The following is an 18,224-nucleotide window of genomic DNA, read 5'->3' on the forward strand; positions in this document are numbered from 1 at the left end:
GCAATTAAATGCTGGCTCCCTTTCTTTTTCTTTGCATTTCTCCTTAGTCTGAAGGTGAAGCTCTTCCACTGAGATGTGGAGAAACCCATTTTGACCCTGATTCAAATGGTGGTGGGGTGGGGAGATGGGCTGTGGGAGTGGAGGTTGTTTGCGTGCACCCCCCACTTCCCCGCACAAAAGCTCCCTTGTGTCTTTTATGTGAGCATGATGAGTGAATTAGTCAGTTGAATTTAGAGTTGGAATTTTGAAACTCTTTGTTTGGTTGACTTTTGAAACTCCACTACACACTTGCTGTGGGGTCCATAAGGGGAGCAATTTCTCCCACTCATCTTTTTTCCCTCTAGAAGTGAAACAGATCTATTGTCTGTGTCTCCTTTTTCTGGGCATCTTAAATGATGGATAGGTTCAACTGGCTGAGAGTTATCCTTGTAAATAAGGGTATTTTGGCCGGACGCAGTGGCTCACGCCTGTAATCCCAGCACTTTGGGAGGCCGAGGCAGGCAGATCACTTGAGGTTCGAGACTAGTCTGGCCAGCATGGTGAAACCCTGTCTCTACTAAAAATACAAAAATTAGCTGGGCGTGGTAGTGCATGCCTGTAGTCCCAGCTACTTGGGAGGCTGAGGCAGGAGAATCGCTTGAACCCAGGAGGCAGAGGCTGCAGTAAGCCAAGATCATACCACTGCAGTCCAGCCTTAGGAGACAGAGCAAGACTCCATCTCAAAATAAATAACTAAATAAATAAATACCAACAGATGTGACCCTTAAGCAGAGACTCAAGAAGTCCAGTGCTCTACACTCTCCTAATCCATAAATTTCTTCTTCAGTACCTGTATCAAATGGTTATATGCTTGTATGTGATTCACTTCCACAATGGGAAATTTGCTAAAATTAATCGGAGTCTTTTTAAATGAAGAAATTGATAACTGTAGGAAGCTTTCGCCAATCTACAAATGTGACCAGTAAATCCAAGAAAATGCAGAGTGTCTGTGTACTTTGTGGAGGAGCAATATTTATGTTCTAAGGTAATAATAATGGTATTATTATTAAAATAATAATAGCTACCTTGATACCTTTTTTTTTTTTTTTTTGACAGAGTCTCTTGTGTCACCCAGGCTGGAGTGCAGTGGCGCGATTGCGGCTTACTGCAACCTCTGTCTCCCGGGGTTCAAGTGATTCTCCCGCCTCAGCCTCCCGCGTAGCTGGGACTACAGGCACATGCCACCACTCCTGGCTAATTTTTGTATTTTTTGTAGAGACAAGGTTTCACCATGTTGGCCAGGCTGATTTCAAACTCCTGGCCTCAAGTGATCCACCCACCTTGGCCTCCCAAAGTGCTGGGATTACAGTCGTGAGCCACCATGCCTGGCAATAGATGCCATTTTGAGGGCATATTATGTGCTTAACACTGTGCTTTTCCTGTGCTATCTTATTATAGCAACTCTAAAAGGGAAATTACTATTATACTCATCTTCTAGATGAGGCTTAGATTGTCCACTGTCAAAGCTTGTTAGTAGCATAGGTAGGATTTAACTCCAGAGCTCAAGTTCTTTTTTGTTTGTTTGTTTATTTTTATTTTCTTTTTATTTTTTGAGACAGAGTCTCGCTTTATCACCCAGTCTGGAGTACAGTGGCAGGATCTCGGCTCACTGCAACCTCTACCTCCTGGGTTCAAGTGATTCTCATGCCTCAGCCACCTGAGTGGCTGGGACCACAGGCACGTGCCACCATGCCAGGCTAATTTTTTTATTTTTAGTAGAGATGGGGTCTCATCATGTTGGCCAGGCTGGTCTTGAATTCCTGGCCTCAAGTGATCCCCCTGCCTAGGCCTCCCAAAGTGCTGGGATTACAGGCGTGAGCCACTGCGCCGGCCTGGAGCCCAAGTTCTTACTTGCAATACTCTTACTTCTCCTCTAGCAAAGAAGCATGACTATCAAGGCACTTGGGACCCTGTGCAGAACCTGCTTTTTCTTGAATGTCACGGATCTTTTTTTCTAACTTGCTGGAATTGGAGCTCCAGAGGTGGAGGTGTGTGAGCAAGTCTATTAATGGCCATCCCTTGGCAAGCTTCAAAACCAGACAGAACAAGAAAAACAATCGACCAGGAGAGAATAGAGACCCCAATGCTTCTGAATGATCTAGTTAAAGATGGCTTTCGGCCAAATAGGTTTTTTTCTTAATTATCATTTTTGAGTATGTTTCTTGTGTCTTACTGATTTTGAGAAGTGCCTTAAAATTTTAATTGGCAAGTTATATGTAGGAAAGTTCTAGTACATCTTTTTGTTTGACAACATCTTTCTGATGCTTTTTTAGTTTCACTCTCATGCCCGAGCAGTGAAACAGAGCTGTTGTCTTACCTTTCTGCAGGTACCAAGTGAAGCCCCATAGGTATTTGCATGAGCTACAGAAGTCCTTTACCTTTCTTCTCTTTCTCTACTGGGCTCACCAGCATCCCCAGTAAACCATTCTTCTCCAACAGGAGTCCCTGAGGCTGCTGCTGCTCACTGGACTGCCAGGGATCTGTAAACATAGGCTGCTAGGGATCTGTGAGCATAGTCTGTTTGCCACCTCATCCTGTTTTTCTCTTGGCTTCAGCATGAGTCACTAGAGGGTCTCCCAGTGGCCTGCATGCAGTGATGTCCAGGCATTCGGACAATCCTTCCTTCTTCCATCCTAACTCTTCCTTCATCACTGGCCTCCCCAGTCTAAAAGAGAGTGTTTTAGTAGAATGATGCAAACGTGCGTGTCCCATTTACAGTGTACCATAAAAAGGCCAGGCAATATTACTGGACCTAGCCCCCTCTCCCTTCCCTGCTGACCCCTTGCCCATTAATCCTGTGGCTTCTCTTAAACAGATGCTCCTGAACTGGGGTTACTTCCTGGTAAACCCATCATAAATTGAAAATACTGTGGCTCACTCCTGTAATCCCAGCACTTTGGGAAGCTGGGGCAGGTGGATCACCTGAGGTCAGGAGTTCAAGACCAGCCTGGGCAACTTGGTGAAACTCCGTCTTTACTAAAAATACAAAAATTAGCCAGGTGTGGTAGTGGGTGCCTGTAATCCCAACTAATCGGGAGGCTGAGGCACGAGAATTGCTTGAACCCGGGAGGCGGAGGTTGCAGTGAGCTGAGATAGTGCCATTGCACTCCAGCCTGGGCGGCAGAGTGAGACTCCATCTCAAAAAAAAAACAAAAAAAAGAAAGAAAGAAAAAGAAAATGCACTTAATATACCTCACCTACTTAATATCATAGTTTAGCCTGGCCTATCTTAAACATACTCAGAATGCTTACATTAGCCTATAGTTAGGCAAAATCATCTGGCAGTACAGTTGACTGTAGAGTATCGGTTGTTTACTCTTGTGATCCCGTGGCTGACTGGGAGCTGTGGCTTTCTGCCACTTCCCATCATCGTGAGAAAGTATTATAAAGCATATCGCTAACCTGAGAAGAGATCAAAATTCAAAATGCGAAGGATGGCCCATCAGAAGTCAGGGATTGTTTGTGATTGTTTGTACTGTCATTGCGAACCTTTGTGTGATAGGCTCTGAAGTCCTCTGCAGCCTGGCGATAGATAGGACGTTTGTGAACATTGGTACAGGCATAGGAGCGAGCTCCCAGGGCAGGGCGTGGCAGCCTTATGCAGTCATGATCTTTTCCATTTTTGAAGCACTTGAACAACTTTGTCATCTGAAAGCACAGTGCAAGGGACCAGCTGCTGACTGGAAGTGGTGCGATTGTGCCTGGAGATGGTAGGTAAGGGAAGGAGCTGTATAACCAGACCAGAGCTAGCTTTGCATTGGCACCAAGTGCAGACGGCTTGGAGGACTGAGGGAACTCATGGAGTCCCCATTGTTCTTAACCCCCCACCCATACCCCTAAGATAGTACTTATAAAGACAAGATTATTTTAGTTAACGTTGATCGAGTGTGCCTATTATGTGTCAGTTACTGCATTTTCATTTAAATTTCACCTTTTTTTTTTTTTTTTGAGATGGAGTTTCGCTCTGTCACCCAGCCTGGAGTGCAACGGCGCAATCTTGGCTCACTGCAACCTCTGCCTCCCGGGTTCAAGGCATGCTCCTGCCTCAGCCTTCCAAGTAGCTGGGAGGACAGGCATGCGCCACCACGCCTGGCTAATTTTGTATTTTTAGTAAAGACAGGGTTTCACCATGTTGGTCAGGCTGGTCTCGAACTCCTGACCTCAGGTGATCTGCCCTCTTTGGCATCCCAAAGTGCTGGGATTATAGGCGTGGGCCACAGCGCCCAGCCAAATTTTACCATTTTGTAGTTACTACGTTTTCACTTAAATCTTACCATTTTTCTATGAAATAGTATTATTATGACTTCCATTTTATAGATAAGAAAACTGAAGCTTAGAGAAGTTTCATAACTTATATAATATCATGCATCTATTAAATAATGTGCTAGAGTTTGAACTGGGAAATTTGACTCTAGACTTTAATCACTGTGCTACACTATCCTGTCCAGTTCTAGAGGCTGAGGTCGAGGTAATGTCACTCATGTTTCTGTTGCTTGTTGCAGGGGCAGTCTCAGGAATTGCTAGCAGCTAAGGGAGGTGGATTTCCCTTGGCCTATCATGTTTTTCCCTAAGGAATTCAGGCATAGAACAGCACTGGTACCCCCCAAGCCCCTCAGTCTTGCACGAGGTATGAGCTCCCCTAAGCAGGACGCCATGGGAGGCTGACAGCTCCCACTTTGTCCAGCCCACAAGGACTTCTATTCAGAGAGTCCTTTCTCTCTTCTTTTGATGTCTCCCTTGTAGCTGAGTGTGCAGTACTAGAGATGACTGACCCCGAAGGCTTAGCTATTTCCTTTTCTCCTAGAAGCTGATCTTCAACTCTCACCACCTGTGTTCCCCCCTCCTTATCTTGACTGCTTCAGAAACTTCCGCGTCAAGCCCTCATACAACAACCTGACTTCCCCAGAGAGCAATGCAGATTGGCAAGACCAATTCAGACTCAACCTTTGCAGCAGTGACTCCCGCTGTGCTAGTTTTTCTTGTGCCAGGCAGCTTCTCTCCATCCACAGCTCCTCTCTGTTTCACCTCTCTCCTCCCACTTCCAACCAGATCAGTTTCTCTGATTTTCTTTTTTTCTTCTTTGAGACAAGACCTTGCTCTGTTGCTCAGGCTGGAGTGCCATGGTGCAATCCCGGCGCACTGCAACCTCCGCCTACCAGGTTCAAGCGATTCTCATGCCTCAGCCTCCCAAGCAGCTGGGATCACAGGCGTGCACCACCACGCCCAGCTGATTTTTGTGTTTTTAGTAGAGATGGAGTTTCACCATGTTGGCCAGGCTGGTCTTGATCTCCTGATCTCAAGCGATCCTCCAGCCTTGGCCTCCCAAAGTGCTGGAATTACAGGCTTGAGCCACCATGCCCGACCAGTTCTCTAATTTTCTTTATGACTTTGCTTTATTTCCATGTAGACTCGTATTGTTTTTGATGACATTTTTCTACCACTCTCCCAAAAGCCCCTCTTAATGTCGGACACCCCGTTTGGCAAGTATCTCCTGTTGTATTTGCTTATTCCTCTTTTTCTGCCTTTTCCTTATTTTAGTGACTGTCTCACCTCTCTCTTTCAATGTTTTTAAAAAATATATTAATTTTTTTTTTTTTTTAAGAGATAGGAGTCCCTCACTCTGTTTTCCAGGCTGGTCCTGAACTCCTGGCCTCAAGTGATTCTTCCCCCTTAGCCTCCCCAAGTGCTGGGATTACAGACGTGAGCCATCATGCTCAGCTCGTTTTGATGTCTTTGCTCACCTAAAACAGCAGGTGGGTTTGACTGCTGTCCACTCTACCTCTACAATCATCAATTCTGTGGGGGACCTAAAATTTCCTGCTCTGGGGTAAAAGGTCACATGGATTAGGGGAAGACAGGTGGTAAACCACTGAATGAAAAACAAACACGTAACTCTTAGGTAATATTTACTATGTGCCAGACACAACTCTAATCCCTTTACATATGTTATCTCAGTTAATCTTTGTAACAGCCTATGACTTGAATAATATTATTATCCCTGTCTTATAGATGAGGAAATGGGGGCCCACAGGACTAAGTAACTTGCTCAAGATTCACAGACGGTGGCTGAGTGGTCGAGTCAGAATTCAAGCTGAAACTCTTCCTCACGCTCAGCTGCCTCTAGAAGTTGATGGTTAACAAGCAAAAGAAAAGGCACTGAAGCAGATACACATCCTTATGGGAACGCAGATACACTGCCCTCTTTCTCTTTCACTCTCTCTTTCTTTCTTCCTTCTTCTTTCTTTCTCTCCCTCTCTTCTCCTCTTTCGAGAACCTGTCATCTACGTATATAGGGAGCATCTAAATCTAGTGACCTCTCAAGGTCTTCCTTATTTCAAGTCCCTTGTAGTTCTGTGAATCTCTTTCTGTTTCTTCACCATCTTTTCAGTTTACAATCAGCACCCAGACTCTGGAGAGAAGGGATTTCACCTCTTTGGCAAAAGCATCTGATCTGTATTTATAGACTTAGGACAGGCAGAGAGATCCAGCCACACACTCCGTAAGCAATGCAAACATGGCCGCAGCACTGCCCGTCACTCAGTACTACATGTCCCAGAGTGCAGCGGGGGAGGTTTATGTGACCAGGGTTTGAAACAGCCTCACTCAGTTTCCTTGCAGCCCCACCTCCCAAGAGGCAGCTGCCATGGAGGCTCTTCCTAAAGAAGCAGGTTTAGTGTCCACCCTCGGAGCTGTCCTTAGGGAACTTGGTGCTTGTGCTTCCCGCAACCCCTTCACCCACACCCCTGCCAGAACTCACTCCAGCCTCTTTTCAAAAGCATCTTTTTTTTCTGTCTCTCTTTAACTTAGTGTATAAGTACAGTGATTAAGGAGTTAGAAAGTAATACCCAGGGTAAAGCAATCAGTAGAGATAATTGCCCTAGAGAGAGAATGATATTATAAAGAGGCATTTCTTTCTGTATTTCATTAAATATTAGGCAAAATGAAATGAGCCTAAGTTGCAGAAGAGGGAGCTTCTGGTCTCTAGTTCAAAAAGCAAAAAGCAAATGCATACAATAGAGAAACTATTTATCTTATGAAGAATTATTTAGTTCAAGTCCTTTCTGGTTAGTAGCAGCAGAGGTAGGGATTCAATGGGTTTTATTTAGACAACCTGAATTAGTACTCCTCCCCCTCTCTCCCACCCTGTTTTCTCTTTCATTCTCTTTTCTGGAGTTTTCTTTGACTCTGGGACTTCTCCCCACTCTCATTAAAGCCTCCTGCCCAGCCCCACGGTTCCCTGCCTCCTGCCCAGCCCCAGCTTCTAGGTTGTCTACTCTGCAGTTAACAGCACTCTCCCTCCTGCTTTGAGTTCAGACATATGAATCTCTGTGTAATATACATATGGTGCTTCTGAAGCCTTCTGCACATGTTCACCAGGGCTGTGTCACAGTTCTTTAAAAACTGATTCGGTAAATGTTTTTGGTCATTCAGGAGACTGGGTGGACCCCCATTAACATGGATCTGATTTCTGTGTGATTTTGATGTAATAGAACATCCTTCTCCATGGGTACTAGCCTTCTGCTCTCCATGTGTTTGTACATTTGACTATCAGCCCAGGAACAAAGAGGATGGCAGGCCACAGCAAGAGCCAGAAGAAACGTTACAGGCCTCTGAGCAGAGAAGATGATGTGTAGATTGGCATGGCCCCCACACCTTTGGTTTGTGGTGGGGGTATGATTGATTACCTTTACTGCAGTGCTAGCAAAGCCTCATGGCTTTTCAAATTTATTGTATTCAAGACCATAGTCTAGGGCTTATAGAAACCAGGCAATAGGCTAAAGAAAACCATGTATTAGCCTAAATTCCACTACTTTCATCCTCAACCTTTTTTATTAGTGTAGGATGGAATAGGAATGGGAGAAGTGTTGAATTCTGTTTATTGTGGCTGGAAAAAAACCACGTTCCTCTAACAGGATGTGTGCCTGTTTCAGGATATACATCCTTCCCCCTTACCTCAATTTGAATCAGAGTAGTTAAATTAAAATAAGGTGAACATGAGTAAATTCATTTAAATACTTTTTATCTAAAAGCAATTTTCACTGTGCATAGGACATAGGAGATTTGTTTGAATGTATATACCAATCTCTGAATAGTCCCAAGATTTTTTTCTTAATGTTTAATAACGCATTTTTTATAATTTGCCATCTTCAATTTAAAAAAAGGCCTCAAAGGGAAGTGTCCAATTGAGGTTTTATATTCTCTACCAAACTGTAGTAATAGGGAGCAGGACTTGGGTGCAGATTGAGGAGGAAAATGTTAAGAGGTTGGAAATTTGGTATTATGATGTTTAGTGGAAAGGGATTTGGACTTAGTGAATATGGGGTTGAGTCTCAGTTCTGCTCTACTGACTGTGTGACCTTGGACGAGTTGCTTAAAGTCTCTGAATCTCAGTTTAGTTATCTTTAACATGGGGGAAACAGTCTTGATCTCACAGGGCTCTCAGTATCCATGGAGGGTAATGGATTTGGAAACGATCTTAGTATATTTTCTGCTGCTATAACAGAACACCACAGACTGAGTAATTGATAAAGAACTGAAGTTTATTTAGCTCATGGTTTTGGAGGCTGGGGAGCCCAAAAGCATAACACCAGCATCTGGGGAAGGCCTTGTGCTGAGTTACCCTGTGGCAGAAGGGCAAGAGAGTGCCTTAGACAGGAAGAAAATCGGTTGATCTCATCCTTTTATTGGGAGCCCACTCTTATGATAACTAACTTACTTTCAGGATAACTGTATCAAACCATCCATGAGGGCCACTCTCATGACCTAATTACCTGTTAAGGGTTCCACCTCTTAATACTATACTGTTACAGTGACCATTAAATTTCAACATGAGTTTGGACATTCAAACTATAACAAATGCATTGTAAATTATGGAGCACTGTACAAATGAGAGTTGTCACAATTATTGTTCCTGTAGTTAAGCCAGACCCGTGAGCACTGTGTTGTCAGTGTCATCAGTTTTTTGGGAAACTCTTTCCTAGTCTGTATTGATCTACCTGATTGGGTTGCTTGGTTATAAAGTCAGACTTGAACAGAAGCAAGGTAATAAATGATCACACAATCATTGCCTTCTTTTTTTTTTTGGCAGAGTTTTGCTCTTGTTGCCCAGGCTGGAGTGCAATGGCATGGTCTTGGCTCACAGCAACCTCTGCCTACTTGGTTCAAGTGATTCTCCTGCCTCAGCCTCCCAAGTAGCTGGGACTACAGGCGTGCACCACCATGACTGGCTAATTTTGTATTTTTAGTAGAGACGGAGTTTTATTTTGTTGGCCAGGCTGGTCTCCAACTCCAGCCATCAGGTGATCTGTCTACCACAGCCTCCCAAAGTGCTGGGATTACAGGTGTGAGCCACTGTGCCTGGCCGTGCCTTCTTTTTTAAATTATGTTTCACTTTATCTAACACTTGCCTTGTTGTTTTTTTTCTGTGGTCTTGGGGCTGGATTGGGAGTAGGTGTGGGGGAGGAAAGGAAGGAGTAAATAAGGAGGGGTCATTTTTCTCTGAGGATCTCACCATTTCCGAGGGTAAAGTCTACATGGAAATGAACACTGGGAGACTGACATCCTTGTTTTGACCCTTTGGCTTTTTATCTGGGCCTTAGTTTCCTCATTTGCAAAATGGGAGCTGAAGCTGTAAGGTCCTACTCACTTGTAGCCTTTTGTAGATCTGAGATCACAAGCATGAAGGAGCCAATGTCCTTAACAGAAGATAGGTTAGCATGTTTCAGGGGCTGCTATAGGGGAGCTGATGGGGGAAAATGATAGGAGGGAGGTAGTTGGAGATGCCTCAGGAAGGACATGGGTGTTTTTCCATAGATTATTCTTTCTGATTGGGAGAAATATCTTTAAATATTTGGATGGGCTTATTTTCATGTTTTTGTCAAGAATGTCAGTGGTTCACCAGAGCGTACACCCCATTTCCTCGCCAGTTTCTAGAATCCTTGCTCTGTTGTATGGATGCCAGTTCTGGCACCGCAAACACACACAGTGAATATATGTACTGTGTTTTAAGTAGAATCCTTGCACTGTCTTGGGAATGTGAGCAGCCTGTTCCTCTCTTCCCAACAGGGCTGGGATACTCTGATCCCCTTCCTCAGGGTTCCCCTGATGGATGCAGCTTATCCCAGGTTGACCGAGTAAAGTGGGCCAGAGAGGAAGCTGTAGTCACTGCAAGCGAGCGGCCTGTCCCTGCTGGGCAGGAAACCTAGAGTGATGAATGGGGCTGGATGAAGTCATCCTGCTCCTCCAATCAGACTGCTCGGAGAGAGCCAGGGGCCTCTGCAGATCCAGCCAGGCTGCCGGCTGCTCTCATGTACCTTTAGACAGAGGCTGTGAGTCTCTGGGAGTGGAGTGGGGGTGTGTGAACCGCCCGCTCCTGGCTCCTGTGTAGGCCTCAGTCAGTCTGAATGTTATTGCAAGGTGAGTGGCTTCACCGGGCGAATTTCTCTCCTTTTGCATTCTCCACCTTGCCGTGCCAGGCTCCAGCTTTGTGGCTCCGGCACTTCCTTGCACAGCACCTTTCTGCTTCCAGCTGAGTGCCTGCACCTTCTTGAGGTTCTCACACCCGCCTGCCCACCACCGGCCGCTGACCTTCTCCTTTCCTGCTCCCCCCGGCTCTTGCTCATTACCTGCCAGCTGGCCTCTTCCCACATGCCCCCCTCATCCTGACCTGTGGGTACCAGTTGGCGGGGTGATGGGAGGGCAGGCCTCCGTCTTTGTGCCCTCTCCCTCTCAACAGGGGGAGCCTGGGAAGACCCACACTTCGCTCCTGGGAAGAAGTATCAGGTCAGGGGAGGTGCCCCCTGACTCAGCCTCCTGGGCGTTTGTGGAACACAGACAGGAGACAGGGCCCCCCTGCTTGCTGTGGACCTCCAGACTCTGACCTCTTACCCAGAAACTGAGGAAGTCCCAGGGGGCCAGAGAGTGGAAATAGGTGTCTTATTTTCCCCAGCCTTCCAGAGGGGTGGTTTGTTCTCCGTGGGTGGACGTTTGTGACTCTGCCTTTTCTCTCTGGATGGTGCCGCTGCTCCTTAGGCCAAGCAGAGATCATGGAGCCGGCTGACATGGCGACAGCAAAGGTAGGATGGAAATGCTGCCGGCCGCACTGTGCGTAAGTGGCTTCGCTTGGCTAGTTCTGCCTTTGGTTCACTTTTCTCTCTCCTCCTCTCCCTCAGCCCGCCACTCGTGAGCATCCAGGGGCTGTGTCAGAGTGGAGGGAAATGTTGTGAGCACCAAGACCTCAGGAGAGGCGAGGAGGTGCCAGGTCCTACAAAGCACACGCCCCACCTTGGTGTGCTTGGAAGTCGGAGTGGGTGGATGAGGGGTGCAGGGTGGGGGGTGGAGGTATCGGTAGCTTTCATCTGCACTCACTTATATGTCCGTTCTTTTCTTTAGCCTTGCCCTATTTTTTGTTTCTCTTTATCCTGTCTCTTTTTCAGTTATGCCTCTTTTTCACTCTCTCTCTCTCTCTCTCTGTCTTCTTCCTCTGCTTATTCTCTGCACTGCATTCCATTTGTGCAACCTCCACACTTTCTTTTCACCTTCTATTTGCTTCTCTTTTCCTTCTCCCTGTTGTATAAGGAATGGGTGGGGTTGGTGCGGGCTGGACAGTCTTAAAAGCAGAGACTGCCTCTCATCCTGCAGCAGACGTTGGCCTTGGGATTGGAGAGGAGTTTGTATGTGAGTGGCAGATGCTGCCGCTGGCCCCGCCCACTGCTCGCCGGATGCCCCAATGGCAGTGCGGGCCTGGGCACCTCCAGGGAATGGGGCCTGGGTGCTGCACTGCTCAAACTCTGTGGGCACGCTAGAGGGCGTTCCTGAGATAGCTTTCAAATCTCTCCTGGCTCCTGCTTGCAGTTTGAAATTTGCTTTTCTGTGTATTTTTCCAAACAAGGAGTTAGAGCCATTGGGAGTGGATGGGGGCACCTAAGGAGGCTGAGTCTGTGCAGCCCCAGCCCCAGCTCCAGTGTGCAGGGAGAGATATGTAATCCTTCGAGAATATCTCAGCCCTTCATTTGGGAGCCTTGCTTTTTTGCCAGATGGCAGGGTCTCCTTTCTCTCAGAGATGGAAGACTGGTCAAGGCTCAGACTTCTGGAGCAGGTTGGGTACCCTGTGTTGTGTATGGAGGAGAGAATGAGAGAGGAGGCCCAAGCGGCAAGTCTGCTGCCAGCCTGAACGGGCAGGAATGTGTTACAGTGGTTAGAAAATGTCTCTGGGAATCATAGAACTTGGTTTTCTGCTCCTCCCAGCCCTACAGGCTGTGTGATCAGATCCGAGTCACTTAACTTCTCTGGACTTCCATCTGCTGGTCTGCACAAAGGTGAAAATTACACACATCTGTTGTTTTAATCAGTTTAGATCTGTCAGATTCTCAGTTTTCTTAGAAAGGAACCAGAGAGAGCAAACTATAGAGAAAGATCTCCCTGGACCCATTCTCTCCTCTGTCTCCCCTTCCTCTCTCTTTTCCTTTCTTCCACAAACATCTGAATAGCCCCTTTGAATATGGGGTGGTGCAAAGTGCTTGTACTACCTTGACAGTGGGCACTGGCGACCATGAAAGCAGGCATCTGCAACTGTGTTTGGGTCCCAAACTGCTGCAAACAGTTTGCTATCTGGTGGGAATGCTGCTGGCTGTCTTCACCAGGGCCTTGCAAAGCCTCTAGTGAACTAGCTCTTGAAGTTGTAGGTGGTTTGTTATCAACCAGCTGGTTCTCGGGGGATGGTGGTGGCAAGTGCTCTGGAAAAGGTGTGGTTTGGGGATTTTGGGGATTTATTCTGTGGCTAGTTTGGAAAGGTCTGTTTAGTTTGTATTTGCATATGGAGGCAGAAACAGCCTGATTTTACTTAGGCCCTTGCTATCCCTTAGTCCAGATTGCATATGATCTAAGCAGGTATAGCATCAGATGTTAGAGATGAATCATTCCTTTTTTATTTTCTACAAAAAATGAAAAATTAGCCAGGTGTGGTGGCATGCACCTGTAGTCCCAGCTACTCAGGAAGCTGAGGCATTTACTTTCAAGACCTTGACCAAGAGAGAATCTGTTTGGCTAACAGAAACCAACGTTATTTCAAAGCAGCAGTGTGAATCTTCTTTTTTTTTTTTTTTAACCTTCTGTAATCCAAACCCTTTGGAAGTTTACTTCAGGCATTTTCAGTCTGTGCCTGTGAACCACTCGGGACTCTGAATGGACTTTAGGAGAGGGTCCACGAGCCCCCTTCATTGGTAGGCAGAATTTTGTATCTCTGTACATTTTTCTGGGGAGAGTATCCTTGGCTTTCATCAGCTCCCCGGGAGGCTTATCACTCAAAAAAGTTTAAGAACTTTTAACTGATCAAGATGCTCCCATAAAGAGCCTATTTGTATAGTCTAGGTACAAAGCCCAGGTACAAGAGGAACTTACATATTACGGCCAATGTCCTGGAATCTCTGATAATGCATAAAAGCAGCTTGTAAGTAATTTACATACAGTTTGAATATCACTTTTTAAATGTCTAAATACTTGAAAAATGCATCCCCCTTATCTCAGGCTTCCCTTTTTATTTCTGAGATACTATTCCCAGAATTTCCCCTAGCCGCAATGTACTGGGTTAAATTACCCTGGAATGAAATAGCTTTTGGTGGAGGTGTGGTCAGTCTCATGACAACATTCCCTATTAGACTCTTTTCAGTTCCTGGAGTAGAGCTTTTACAGGTATGACTTCACTTTCTGGAGTCTGGATTTTGAGGTTCTATTACTCCACTGCATTGTCACAGTACTACTCTTTTTTTTTTTTTTTTTAAGGTTGCACCTCAGACTAGGGCCATCTGATAGCCTGACCTGACTGTGTTAAAATATGTAGATGATGAATTGTTACTGAGAGTTAGTTTCCTTCTTTTCTTTCTTTCTTTCTCTTTCTTTCTTCCTTTCTTTCTCTTTCTTTCTTTCTTTCTTTCTTTCTTTCTTTCTTTCTTTCTTTCTTTCTTTCTTTCTTTCTTTCTTTCTTTCTTTCTTTCTTTCTTTCTTTCTTTCTTTCTTTCTTTCTTTCTTTCTTTCCCTTCCTTCCTTCCCTCCTTCCTTCCTTCCTTTCTCTCTCTCTCCCTTTCTTTCTTTCTCTCTCTCTCTTTCTTTCTTTCTCTCTCTCTCTTTCTTTCTTTCTCTCTCTTTCTTTTTCTTTCTTTCTTTCTTTTCTTTTCTTTCTTCTTTCACAGAGTCTCTATTGCCTAGGCTGGAGTGCAGTGGTGCGATCATGGCTCACTGCAACCTCAACTTTTTGGGCTCAAGTGATCCTCCTGCCTCAGCCTCCTGAGCAGCTGGGACTACAGGTGCATGCCACCACACCTGGCTAATTTTTTATTTTTTGTAGAAATGGAGTCTCACTATGTTGTCCAGGCTGGTCTCAAACTCCTGGGCTCAAGCAATTCTGCCACCTTAGCCTCCCACAGTGCTGGGATTATAGGCTTGAGCCACTGTGCTTGCAAGAGTTTTTGTCTTAACTTTGAGAAAAGAGGTTAGGAAGCATTAATTAACCCATTCATTCACCAGAGGTTTATTAAATGCTGACTGTTTGCCAGTGGAGAGAGTTCAGTATGGAGAGTTTAGAGATGGGTAGTTCACAATCACTGTGAAGAAATGTTCATGGGTCCTCGGGGGAGACAGACAAGTAAACAAATTATGGCAACACAAGGTAATAGGTTCAAAATCAGGGAAACAAGAATATTTAAACACAAAATTTAAAAGGTCATGATGTCAATATATTCAAACTTTTTTTTTTTTGAGACAGAGTCTTGCTCTGTCTCCCAGGCTGGAGTGCAGTGGCACAATCTCAGCTCATTGCAACCTCCACCTCCGGGGCTCCAGCAATCCTCCTGCCTCAGCCTCCCATGTAGCTGGGACCACAGGTGGGCAACACCACACCCAGCTAATTTTTGTATTTTTAGTAGAGACGAGGGTTTCACCATGTTGCCCAGTCTAGTCTCAAACACTAGAGCTCAAGTGATCTGCCCACCTCGGCCTCCCAAAGTGCCAGGATTACAGGTGTGAGCCCCCACACCCAGCCAACATATTTAACCTTTTGGTGTTTACCACATTGTCCTAATTTTTCTCAATTCATTACCATCCATGTAAAAACCCCATCATGGTGCACGCCAGCACACAAGTGCCCCTGGATCATCAAAAGTAGCTAGTGGCTTAGAGCATGGAAGAGCATTTACTGAATAGCGCTGGTCACAAAATGGATGGAAGCTGAACCCTTTGGTTTACTCATGATATGCCAGTCTCATGTCTGTTGTGATGTTGAGAGAAGGTAGTGGGTGTCTGTGCCTGAAACAACTTAAAGCTTCCCCTGCCCTAACCGTAGGGCACTGTTGAGAAAATGTCCCGATGACTGGAAATGAAACTGTTTAAAATCGAACTCATTAGATGCTCCATCCAAGTAAACCTGTATTTGTTGGCAGTGATAGTAGCAATATGTTCCGAAGGCACTATTTCTGGACACCTCTCATGCAAATAGGAAGCTCTTGTCTCTATAAAGGATGATGACAAATATTGGATCCTTTTTCTGGCTCTTTTGTGTTAAGATCAGACTAATCAAGAAATATCACAGACAGACTTAATGTAAGTCTGCTGAGACTATTCACCATTACTCGTCTGTTGATTTAAAAAAAAAATGGTATAATGATTACAAATCTATGTTCGTTTTGGAAAACAGAGATAATATGTCCTTCTGATTAGATATGCATCTCTTAGAGACTTATTGCCTTATATTTTAAGTTAGTGTTATTTAATATGGTTTAATTCCCATCTTTTATCTTCCTTGTTGGATTATTGACTTGAGATCAAGGAGAACTCTGGATCTAACTTTGAAATATCATGTGATTTGCTTGGGTCGTGAACATATCAGACGCTCCATAAGTATGGTTCTGTTTTTGAGACGGAGTCTCACTCTGTCACCCAGGCTAGAGAGCAATGGCACAATCTTGGCTCACTGTACTCTCCGCCTTCTGGGCTCAAGCAATTCTCCTGCCTCAGCCTCCCAAGTAGCTGGGATTACAGGTGCCCACCACCACGTCCAGCTAATTTTTGTGTTTTTAGTGGAGACGGGGTTTCACCATGTTGGCCAGGCTGGTTTCAAACTCCTGACCTCAAATGATCCACCTGTCTCAGCCTCCCAAAGTGCTGGGATTACAGGCATGAGCCACTGCACCCAGCCATAAGTACAGTTCTTGTTGAAAAAATAAACAGCTGATTGACCTAACAGAAAGAGCACAAAACAATGCAAAAATATTCCCAACAAAATAGGAAAAATTGGAAAATTTGTTGACATAAAGGAGAAAAAGTAGATTAGGAGCAGGAAATGGAGCCTGTGGTTCCTGTAGTATGTAGCGGTGGTTCTGTGGACACGGGCTGGGAATAATCATAGCAGTGGTGAAAATGTATTGAGCACTTACTTACTCTTAGTGTCATCCGCTCCTCGTAGCAACCTGATGGGTGCTTGTCATCCTCACCTTTTTAATGGATAAAGGAGCTGAGGCTTAGAGAAATGGAGTAAGTTGCTCAAGGTCACATAGCTGTTAAGTATAGATTTGAACTCAAGGCTAATTCTAGAATCCCGGTGCTAAACCACAATACACACCACTGGGGGTGGTGTCAGTCCCTGTTCAATGAAGAATGCGGTTTTTCTGCACTTGTCCTATCGTCGAGCAATTTCTCTGCCAACAATAAATAGATTCTTATTGTGTCCTTGGGCAGACAACTTTCACTTTTAAAATGAGTTAACCCTCAATTCATCTGTATTTTTAAAAATGGTAATACTGATATGTAATTTAGTGGAAGAAGCAGAAATCCCCATTTGGTGGGAGGACAACAGGAAGCAGCTGGCTGTGGGTGTATGGGTGCCCCCTCTCGGAGAGGACCTGAGTTTATAAGCACCCTCTTGGGTCCCTAACACCATCGGTCACCCTGAATTTCTCCTGAGGATAAACCAGGAGGAGCCACGGAGGTGATTAGAAATCTGCCTTCTTTCTTCCATCTGGCAGGAGAGATGTTTTCTTTTGTTACGTGTGTAATTAGGATGATGAGTGACTTCAGGCGACGGCCCCTCTCCTGGTTGTGGGGTTTCTCTGAGGTGTGTGAATCTTTCTGACAGCAGGGCTCTTACCTCCTTGGGGCCACCGTTAAGTGCAGCAGCAGAAGGGGTCTTGTGATCCAGGACACGGGGATGAGCAAGCATGCAGAGAAACCAACACTAGTCAGGCAGTCAAGCATTCAGGAAGCAGGAGGAAGATTTTGGAGGTGAAGGGGAAAGTGGGATAGAGGGGGGAATCTTCTTTGGGGATTTCCATTGCCAGACAGAGCTCTTGTCTCCTCATCAAGACAGAGTCTCCTTGGAGAAGGGATATCGATGGCTGCTTAAACAGGGGGAAGAGAGAGAGCTTAGTTGGGTGTTGCACTGAGTTCAGTGAGGGAGGTGATCCCAATGTATGGCCTGGCTAAGGAGTTTCCTTACTCCAAGTTGCATGAGGGGGCTTGTGATTCTCAAGTATGGTGTTTTTACCTTTTACTTTTTCCTCTTTTTACCAATTACAACCTTATAGAGCGGCTAGCAATGGCAGTACTAGTAGGAAGATAACTAGACCTCACTGAGCTTGCGTGTGTTGTGTTAAGTGTGGTTTAGCACTTCACTGGGCTGCTGTAAGAATCACTGGGCATGAGGTCTGTGCAACCACTTTAGATTCTAGAGTGATCAGAGGGTCAGAGCCATCCACGGAAGCCCTGGCTGCCTCAGTCTTGCTTCCTCCCCTTCCTAGGGGCAGAACGAAGCTGAGTGGAATTTGGCTTTGATATTGCTCATCCTGTTTATTGCCTGAAGGAATATTCTGGATTAGCAGATTGTGAAGGAGGGGCAAAGAAGCCTGGTGGGAGGTGATTCTGTTCATTTTATTTTTTAACTCCAGTGCCTTCAGTAAATCCAGGAGGTCATAGGAGCAGAATGAAGCATTCTTGAAGCAAACAGCCCTGCTTTGCTCTGTCCCCAAGCCTGCCACCCTTTGCCAGCCCTCTGGCCGGGTGCCTGCCCTGCACAGCACTGTTTCACCCAGACGGTGGGCCTGGAGGGCAGGGGTGTGCATAAGGGTACCAAGGATAGGAAGGGAGGGGCTGGCTTTGGAGGCTCCAAGCTGGGAGCTGACACAGATGAACAGGCTAGAAGG

The 18,224-nt window shown here is 45.6% G+C and overlaps 1 protein-coding gene across 5 annotated transcripts in view; it reads left to right on the forward strand.

Annotated features, from left to right (window-relative positions):
- GRAMD1B (GRAM domain containing 1B) overlaps nt 1-18,224 on the forward strand; it is a 193,156-nt gene that overhangs the window by 69,656 nt on the left and 105,276 nt on the right. The window contains exon 1 of one of the 5 annotated variants that reach the window (XM_054525311.2): nt 10,331-10,455. The exons of the other annotated variants lie outside the window; for them this stretch is intronic. The gene's annotated coding sequence lies outside the window, so the exon portion shown is untranslated. Of the gene's footprint in view, nt 1-10,330; nt 10,456-18,224 lie in introns of those variants that run through there. 5 annotated transcript variants of the gene reach the window in all.

This window comes from Pongo abelii, chromosome 9 (assembly GCF_028885655.2).
Source record: "Pongo abelii isolate AG06213 chromosome 9, NHGRI_mPonAbe1-v2.0_pri, whole genome shotgun sequence".
Classification (NCBI taxonomy): Eukaryota; Metazoa; Chordata; class Mammalia; order Primates; family Hominidae; genus Pongo; species Pongo abelii.